The sequence below is a fragment of the Dipodomys merriami genome, unplaced genomic scaffold (genome assembly GCF_024711535.1).
Source record: "Dipodomys merriami isolate MVZ:Mamm:240054 unplaced genomic scaffold, mDipMer1.0.p SCAF_37, whole genome shotgun sequence".
NCBI classification, from domain to species: domain Eukaryota; kingdom Metazoa; phylum Chordata; class Mammalia; order Rodentia; family Heteromyidae; genus Dipodomys; species Dipodomys merriami.
The window spans coordinates 4,590,520-4,599,064 of NW_027205270.1; the positions used below are offsets into that span (position 1 = coordinate 4,590,520).

Below are 8,545 nucleotides of genomic sequence, written 5' to 3' on the forward strand. Positions count from 1 at the left end.
TTAGAATAAAGGCTGTATTTCTCAGTTTTCCTCATAGGTATTTCGGCCACATGTCTAAGTAATCACGTTCTTCCCAGAAGGAATATAAACTGGTGTGTGTGTGTGTGTGTGTGTGTGTGTGTGTGTGTGTGTGTGTGTGTGTGTGTGTGTGTGTGTGTGTGTGTGTGTGTGTGTGTGTGTGTGTGTGTGTGTGTGTGTGTATGTGTGTGTGTGTTTTAAGAGATACAATATAGCTTTTTTTCTTCTTGCTATTGGCTACAATGAAGACAATATCCGTCAATTTTGTAGCAATAAGTGAACCTTGATACAGTGAGGAATACCATATAAGGCTGCTATTTCCAAGATTTTCGCCTATAGTGGGGGGGGGGTCTCTGGAATGTAACTCCCCTGATAGGTGAGGGATTACAGTACCTAGGAAACTATGCATGATAGAGCAACAAAAATAAAGGTATGTGGGTCTTCACCACCATGAAATATCATTTCAGCCTTGGACTACTTTTGTACTTACCAAACACGAGAAAAAAAGAAACCTATTAAGCCACAGTTATTTCTAGTTTCTCTGTTACTTGAAGCTGAATCTAATTTTAACTGAACTATTTATTTTTTTAAAGCTTATGGGAATAACCAACTGAATTCAAGCATATAAACTACTAAGAGAAAAAAATATTTTTAATTGTACAAGTCAGGATAGTATTTTAAAATAATAATTCAGAGCCAGATGCAGTGGTGTGTACCTGTAGTCTCAGGTACTTGAGAGGCTGAGGAAGGAAAATTGTTAAAACAGACACTTTGGTCCAGTGTGAATAATATGTTAAGATCTTATTTCTTAAAATATCATTCAGAAGCATGGCACAGGTGACTCACACCTGTAATCTAAGCTACTCAGGAGGCTGATATCTGAGGATTACTGTCGGGAGCCAAAAGTTGAGTCTCTCAACATAATAGGCTTGACTATCTCACGGGAACATCTTGAGGCTGAGTTTACAGAATCCTACCCTCATCCTGCCCTAAGTAAACATCCTGCAACTGCTATGGCCAATGAAAAAGCTTCCTTAATGGCCAATGAAAAAGCTTCCTTATTCCAAGCATATAAATACCCCTGTGTGAAAAATAAAAATTTGCAGCTTGATCAGAACCCTTGTCTTGCTGTCCTTCTTTGTGTCTCTTGTCCCTTCATTCCTTCTAGCTTAGGTTCACTGCCCTCGTTGACGTCCTGCGGGTCGGGACAACTGGCGCCCAACGTGGGGCACGAGCCTCTGACTAAGGAAGGAACGCAGTCCTCCTGGAAAACTTGGCCAAGTACAGTCCGAGATCGCGAGATCGCCTCGACAGACCCTGCCGAGAGACAGATCCAGGAGGAGAGTGGGGACGGCGCATGGTGAGTGACCCACTATGGGACATGCAATGTCGTCACATGATCTATTTCTGTCAGACCTCAAGGAGGCCTTCAAGACACGGGGAACGCGGGTTAAGAAAAGGGATTTAGAATTATTTTTCTCATTCACAGAGGACTTCTGTCCTTGGTTCCCCTTTGAAGGAATCATAGATGCAAAAAGATGGCAAAGAGTAGGAGATTGTTTAAAAGATTATTATGAAATCTTTGGTTCGGAAAACATTCCTCTTGTCTCGAGGCTTAACTTGGCTGCAGAAAGGCTTCTTGGGCTGAGTGTTTAAAATGTTCTCTCTACCACCTTTTCCTATTGGAATTTGATTACCACAACCCAGGGGAAACCCCCCCAAGGATGATGCCTTTTCTCTTACAGATGCAGCTAGAACTCCAGATGTGGACCTTCCTGTTTGAATTTATTAAACAACAGATTGATCTCTTGGCTTCTAAGCCCATACAGGTTCATCACCATCACCTTGATATGGCAGACCGTGGCATTCAGATCTAGGATTTACTCCAGGCTTTTAATTAGTGTTTTTCCATGAGCTTGTTCCAGTGGGAACCCCCCTTCTTTTTTCTTGTTTAGAAAACCCTTCTCCTTATTCATAACTCCTGACCGTTCAACGGGCAAGACCTATTGCCATAAGGGATAGGTTTGCCCCTCCTCCTATAGGCCCCTCCGCTTGGGGGAGGATGCACCCATGGGAGGAAGAAAGAATGCTCTACTCAAGGGTGCAGGTAAGACTGCAGGGGGATGGATCCGCGAGATCCCAAAACCCAAGACCCCTGAGTGGCAAGCTCTGGTGCATGACGGTTGGCATGCACACCCACAAGCCGTCTCCTCAAAAAACATGCCAAGGCCTGTAAAACTCCCCTCCCCGAGTGAGGACGCTCGCTCCGGAGCGGAGAAAAACCCTGGGCCCTTAGAGGAACAAAGCCTCTGTCACCTCCTTAAAAAGAGCAGCCAGTATATGACAAACCTACAGCCAGCATTATACGCAATGGTGAAAAACTAAAGCCATTTCCTCTTAACTCAGGAACAAGACAAGGATGCCCACTCTCTCCACTTCTCTTCAATCTAGTATTAGAATGCCTAGCTACAGCAGTAAGAGAAGATGCAGACATAAAGGGGATCCAAATAGGGAAAGAAGAAATAAAACTCTCCCTCTTTGCAGATGACATGATCTTGTATTTAAAGAATCCCATAGACTCCACTCCCAAATTACTCAAGCTGATTCAAAACTTTGGCAAAGTAGCAGGTTATAAAATTAACCCCCCAAAATCAATGGCTTTTCTGTATGCCAACAATGAGAAAAGTGTGGCTGAAATTAGGAAAGCAACTCCATTTGTAATAGCCCCACAAAGAATAAAATACCTAGGAATTAACTTAACCAAAGAAGTGAAGGACCTCTATGATGAAAACTTTAAAATCTTGAAAAAGGAAATCAACACAGAACTTAAAAAATGGCAAAACCTCCCATGCTCCTGGATTGGCAAGATTAACATCGTGAAAATGGCAATACTTCCCAAGGCTATCTACAAATTCAACGCAATACCTATCAAAATTCCACCCTCATTCCTCAAGGAAATAGAAGAGGCAATCCAAAAATTCATATGGAACAATAAAAGACCCCGAATAGCAAAAACACTTCTCAACGGAAAGAACACTGCTGGAGGAATATCAATACCAAATTTCAAACTCTACTATAAAGCCATAGTAATCAAAACAGCTTGGTATTGGCATAAGAACAGACTTCAGGACCAATGGAATAGAATTGAAAACCCAGAAATGAACCTACAGACCTATAGCCATCTAATCTTCGATAAGGAAGCTAAAACAATAGAATGGAAGACAGACAGCCTCTTCAGTAAATGGTGCTGGCAAAATTGGTTAACTACATGTAGAAAACTAAAGCTAGATCCTTATATATCACCCTGCACCAGAATCAACTCCAAATGGATCAAAGACCTTGAACTCAAAGCAGACACTCTGAAAACATTACAGGATGGAATAGGAGAAACCCTAGGTCTCCTTGGCTCAGGCCGAAATTTTCTGAATAGAGACCCGGAAACACAACAAATCAAAGAAAGGTTGGACAAATAGGATTGCATAAGGTTGCAGAGCTTCTGCAGGGCAAATGACATAGCTAGCAAGATCAATAGAAAGCCCACGGATTGGGAGAAGATCTTTACTAGCCATACAACGGACAAGGGTCTCATATCTAAAATATACTTGGAACTCAAAAAATTAAACCACCCAACAACAAATCCTCAAAGAAACAACTGCCCAATAAATAAGTGGGCGAAAGACTTAAAGAGAAGCTTCTCTGAAGAAGAAAGAAGGATGGCCAATAGACACATGAAGAAATGTTCAACATCCCTAGCCATAAAAGAAATGCAAATCAAAACAACATTGAGATATCACCTCACTCCAGTTAGAACAGCAAAAATCAAGAACTCTAACAACAACAGATGCTGGAGGGGATGTGGACAGAAAGGAACCTTACTTCATTGTTGGTGGGAATGTAAACTTGTTCAACCACTTTGGAAAGCAGTATGGAGGTTCCTCAAAAGACTTCACATAGATCTCCCCTATGACCCAGCAATCCCACTTTGGGGCATTTACCCAAATGTATACAAACAAGACCACACTAAAGCTACCAGCACAACTATGTTTATTGCAGCATTATTTACCATAGCTAAGATATGGAACCAACCCAGAAGCCCCTCAGTAGATGAATGGATCAAGAAAATGTGGTATATATACACAATGGAATTCTATGCCTCCATCAGAAAGAATGACATTTCCCCATTTGTTAGGAAATGGAAAGGCTTGGAAAAAATTATATTAAGTGAAGTAAGCCAGGCCCAAAGAAACATAGGTCCCATGGTTTCCCTTATTTGCAATATCTAGTATAGGTATGAGTCAAGCGGAAAAGGTCAGATAATATGATGTTAGGAAAACGAACCCTTAAATATGTATTTTAATGTTTTCGTTTCTTTCATGCATGTGTTTCTAACGCATTTATAAGATTATTTCTTTGTTGCTTTGTATGTCCCTCCCCCACAGTGTAACCCCCGCTTTCACTTTATTTGATGTCAGTATAACATGTGGAGGAGATGGGGACAAACAAGTCGTTTAAGGATTCAGGTGGACCTGTTGCAACAAGGAGAACTACAAAATGTCATGTCAAAACCAGCTTTACAATGTCGGTGTGGGGGGGGGGAGGGGGGTATGATTGGGTTGGGGGAGGGGGGAGGCTGGGAAGGGAGGTGAAGGGTAAACAAAGGAGGAGGCTGCAATGCTTGGTAAGAAATGTATGCATTATCCTGCCAATGTAATTGTAACCCCTCTGTACAGTATGTTCTCAAATAAAATAAAATAAAATTTAAAAAAAAAAAGAAAAAAGAAATGTACTCCTTATCTTGCCCATGTAATTGTAACTCCTCTGTACGGTATTCTCACAATAAAAAATAAATATTAAAAAAAAAAAAAAAGAGCAGCCAACAATTGATGGTCAATTTTCTAAATAAGAAAGGGGGAGATGTCGGGAGCCAAAAGTTGAGCCTCTCAACATAATAGGCTTGACTATCTCACTGGAACATCTTGAAGCTGAGTTTACAGAATCCTACCCTCATCCTGCCCTAAGTAAACATCCTGCAACTGCTAACCACCACCCTTTCCCCCTGCCCTAAGTAAACATCCTGCACTGCTATGGCCAATGAAAAAGCTTCCTTAACGGCCAATGAAAAAGCTTCCTTATTCCAAGCATATAAATACCCCTGTGTGAAAAATAAAAATTTGCAGCTTGATCAGAACCCTTGTCTTGCTGTAATTCTTCATGTCTCTTGTCCCTTCATTTCTTCTAGCTTAGGTTCACTGCCCTCGTTGACGTCCTGTGGGTCGGGACAGATTACGGTTCAAAGCCAGCCTGGGCAGTAAAGTCCATGAGACTCTTATCTCCAATAAATCACCAGAAAACTGGAAGAGGCCCTGTGGCTCAAGTGGCAGAGCACTAGCCTTGAGCTGAATTGCTGAGGGACAGAACCCAGGCCCAGAGTTCAAGCCTATGATCAACTATATATATGTTTCAGAAGAAATTTTGTCACTATGTTTAGGCAACTCATATGCAAGCATTTTTCTCATTGGAGAATTTCCTGGCTTACAAATCTCAGTGGTTGGTAGTCAACCTGCTCAAAAGAATGGCTTCTAGGGTGCTGGTGGCCCATGCCTATAATCCTAGCTACTTAAGGAGGCAAAGCTAGCCCAGGTAGAAAAGTCCCCATTAGACTCTTATCTCTAGTTAACCATGCAAAAACTGAAGTAGAGCTGTAGCTCATAGTGGTAGAGTGTTATTCCTGAGTGAAAGAGCTCAGAGACAGTACTCAGGACTTGAGTTCAAGCCCCAAAACTGCCAAAGAGAAAAAAAAAGAATGGCTTCTACCTTTCCAAAATTCCCTTGCATCCAGGGTAAAGATGTATAGTCTTAGCTTCATTAGTAAGAAACATCTTCCCCAGACTCTGGGCTGGGTTTGATGAAAGATGGTCTTGTTCTTGGATGATGGTGGAATTTACAGGAAAGTCTGATTCCCAGGGTAGATGAAGTTGTGTGTGGGAGACACTTTTCAGGATCCAGAGGGATTATTATGAATGATCATACCTTCTAGGACTAGTTAGTGAAACAATGATTGCTTCAGACAAATAAGATACAGAATGTTCTGGATCTGATTTTTTGCTTGATAACTCTGTAAGTTACCCAGTATCCTTTTTAAAAATTAAAAAATTGTGCACACATTTAGTTTTATTGTAACAAAGGAACTTGTACACTTTTAACGTTTAAAACTCAGCATCATCTTTTCTTTCCAGTGAAAACAAGAGAAAATTTAAAAATAAATGAACACAATTATAATAGAGAATGACAATTCCGAATAAGATCCTACAGTCTGTGGATTCTCCGGTAGTGGTAGGGCTCAAGTCATCATTAGGAGAGAATTTCATTTTTGAAGTGTCATCTTAAACTGCAAGGATGTCCATTAAACATCACAATTACACATGCCAAAGGAGAAGCCATGTTGTCAAAACGCCCACTTAACCCATCCAAATATCGTAAACCCACCCTTTACTGGTTTTCTAGAACTCCATTTTTAAAAGTTTTTTTTCTTTTTTTTTAAACAAGAGAAAGTAGACACATACATGTTGGTAATGTTGTCCGTATTCACATAGACACAGTGTAATCTCAGCCCAGTATACAGAGAAAGGAGGAGAAAAGCTAGAATCTATGCACTACTATACAAGGCCTGGTGCCTCCAGCAGAGCAAAGCAACTGGAAGCTTTTGTTTCCCACAGAGCAATTGGTGGTGGTAGTGGTGTTGATTCCATACAGTTTTGTTGAGACAGAATGCGATAAAAATGAATTTAGAACAAAGGTGTGTGGAGATTCTTTTCCCATTTTATTCTGAGCAAGGTATTTCCCACCAGATAAGTTGAGAACCATGGTGTTGAGAAAACAGAACTCAAGAACAGGGCAACTGAGCACAGAAAGGGAGAAGACTGCAACTTGTACCCAGGGACTGGAGAAAATTAAGGGAAAAAAGTTGGAATCCATCAGTATTTGCTATTAGTCATCGTCTTCATCCTCCTCCTCTTCCTCTTCACCATCATCTTCCTCCTCTTTCCCTTTATCCTTATCTCTTTCTTCAATATCTTACAATCCCCCCTCCCCGTCCCTCTCCCCCTCCTGCTCCTCCTCCTTCTCCCCCTCCTCCCCCCCCCCCCCATCATCCTTTTCGGGAACGAGGTAGCACTGAAATGGGTTTGGCCAGATATCGTCTTTGATGATCTCTCCCAACTGGTCTGCACTAGTGTCTGAGTGGTCAGCGAACCAAGTGAAGAAACTCTCTGGTTCTTCCTGCCACCACTTCCTGATGGCTTTATTCTGAGTTTGTTTGGAGCGCTTTGTCCAGTCCTGTACAGATTTCCATTTGATTTCAGTGGACTTTGAAGATGGATCGCGGCTCTCATTCAGGTGAAGTTCTTTGGAGAGAATTTTATTTTCAAAATAAGGATTTTCATCTTCAGATTATGTCACTTCAACTCCGGTCAGGTAATGCAGCACCTCTTCTTCGTCCCGCCCAACCCCCCCAACAGTGCAGACACTTGTGGATGGTTGACAAATGTCATTACCCCCAAATTTGGGATTTGGCAATCAATTCTGACCTCTTATGAAAAAAATGGCTGGTGGAGTTTATTATATTTCTGCTCTACTTTCAAAATCTCCTCACTGGCTTATGTATTAAGTCTGTCTATTTCATTTTGTACTTCATCGATATGTTTAATTGCTTCTTGCTGTTCTTTTTCTCCTTTGGGTAAGCTGCAAGAGGAGGAGGAGGTGTCCGCCGGCTTTGGGCCAGGACTGTGTTTGGTTTTCTTTGGTTGAGGCAGGATGAAGGATTGGCTGGGGGTCATGGTACCGAGAAGATATAAAGGTTGTTATTAATTTATAATTTTTAGTTGTATGTATTAATGGGGGTATAAAAGGATGTTATGATTTGTGAATAACTTACATTCTATCACTAGAATAAGTCAAACCAATTAACACACCCTATCCTTTAGCTAGTTGTTTTTGTATATTGAAGTGCTTTGACTGATAATTCACGATGTGCTGTATTCAGACTGAAATCACTGTTTTTCCAAGAACATCGAAGGTAATCCTCCTAGTCCCCTAGACAGTGAAGCATATTTCACTGTCCAGTTCATTGGCCTTCATGAGAATGATTACTTGTTATCAAGGAATAGGAGATAGATTGCTACATTTGGGAATGTGGGCTAAGTTTCCTGGGATTGAAATCTGTGCATTGAAGTTACCAGCTAAATGGTTCCATCTATGCTTTATCTATATGCAGACAAGGCAAAGCATTTCACAGGACTGGAAAGGGGAAGAAAGAGATACAAAGATAGAAAACTATAATCTTGGAGACTGTGATGAGCTTCCAGAAGAGAAAAGAGCCATTACCTATACCAGGACCCAGTGAGGCTCAGTTACACTCCTGTCATTCTCTGCTAGGACTACTAAGCAAAAATAGCTGATTTGTAGAAGGACTGAGGCATATCTGTGCTCCAACATGTGTTTAGCACTCCATCCTTTCTATTCACATTGA

The 8,545-nt window shown here is 41.2% G+C and overlaps 1 pseudogene; it reads right to left on the minus strand.

Moving 5' to 3' along the window:
• Window positions 1-7,005: 7,005 nt before the first annotated feature.
• Window positions 7,006-7,853, minus strand: LOC138804571 (protein SET-like; annotated as a pseudogene).
• Window positions 7,854-8,545: the final 692 nt, after the last annotated feature.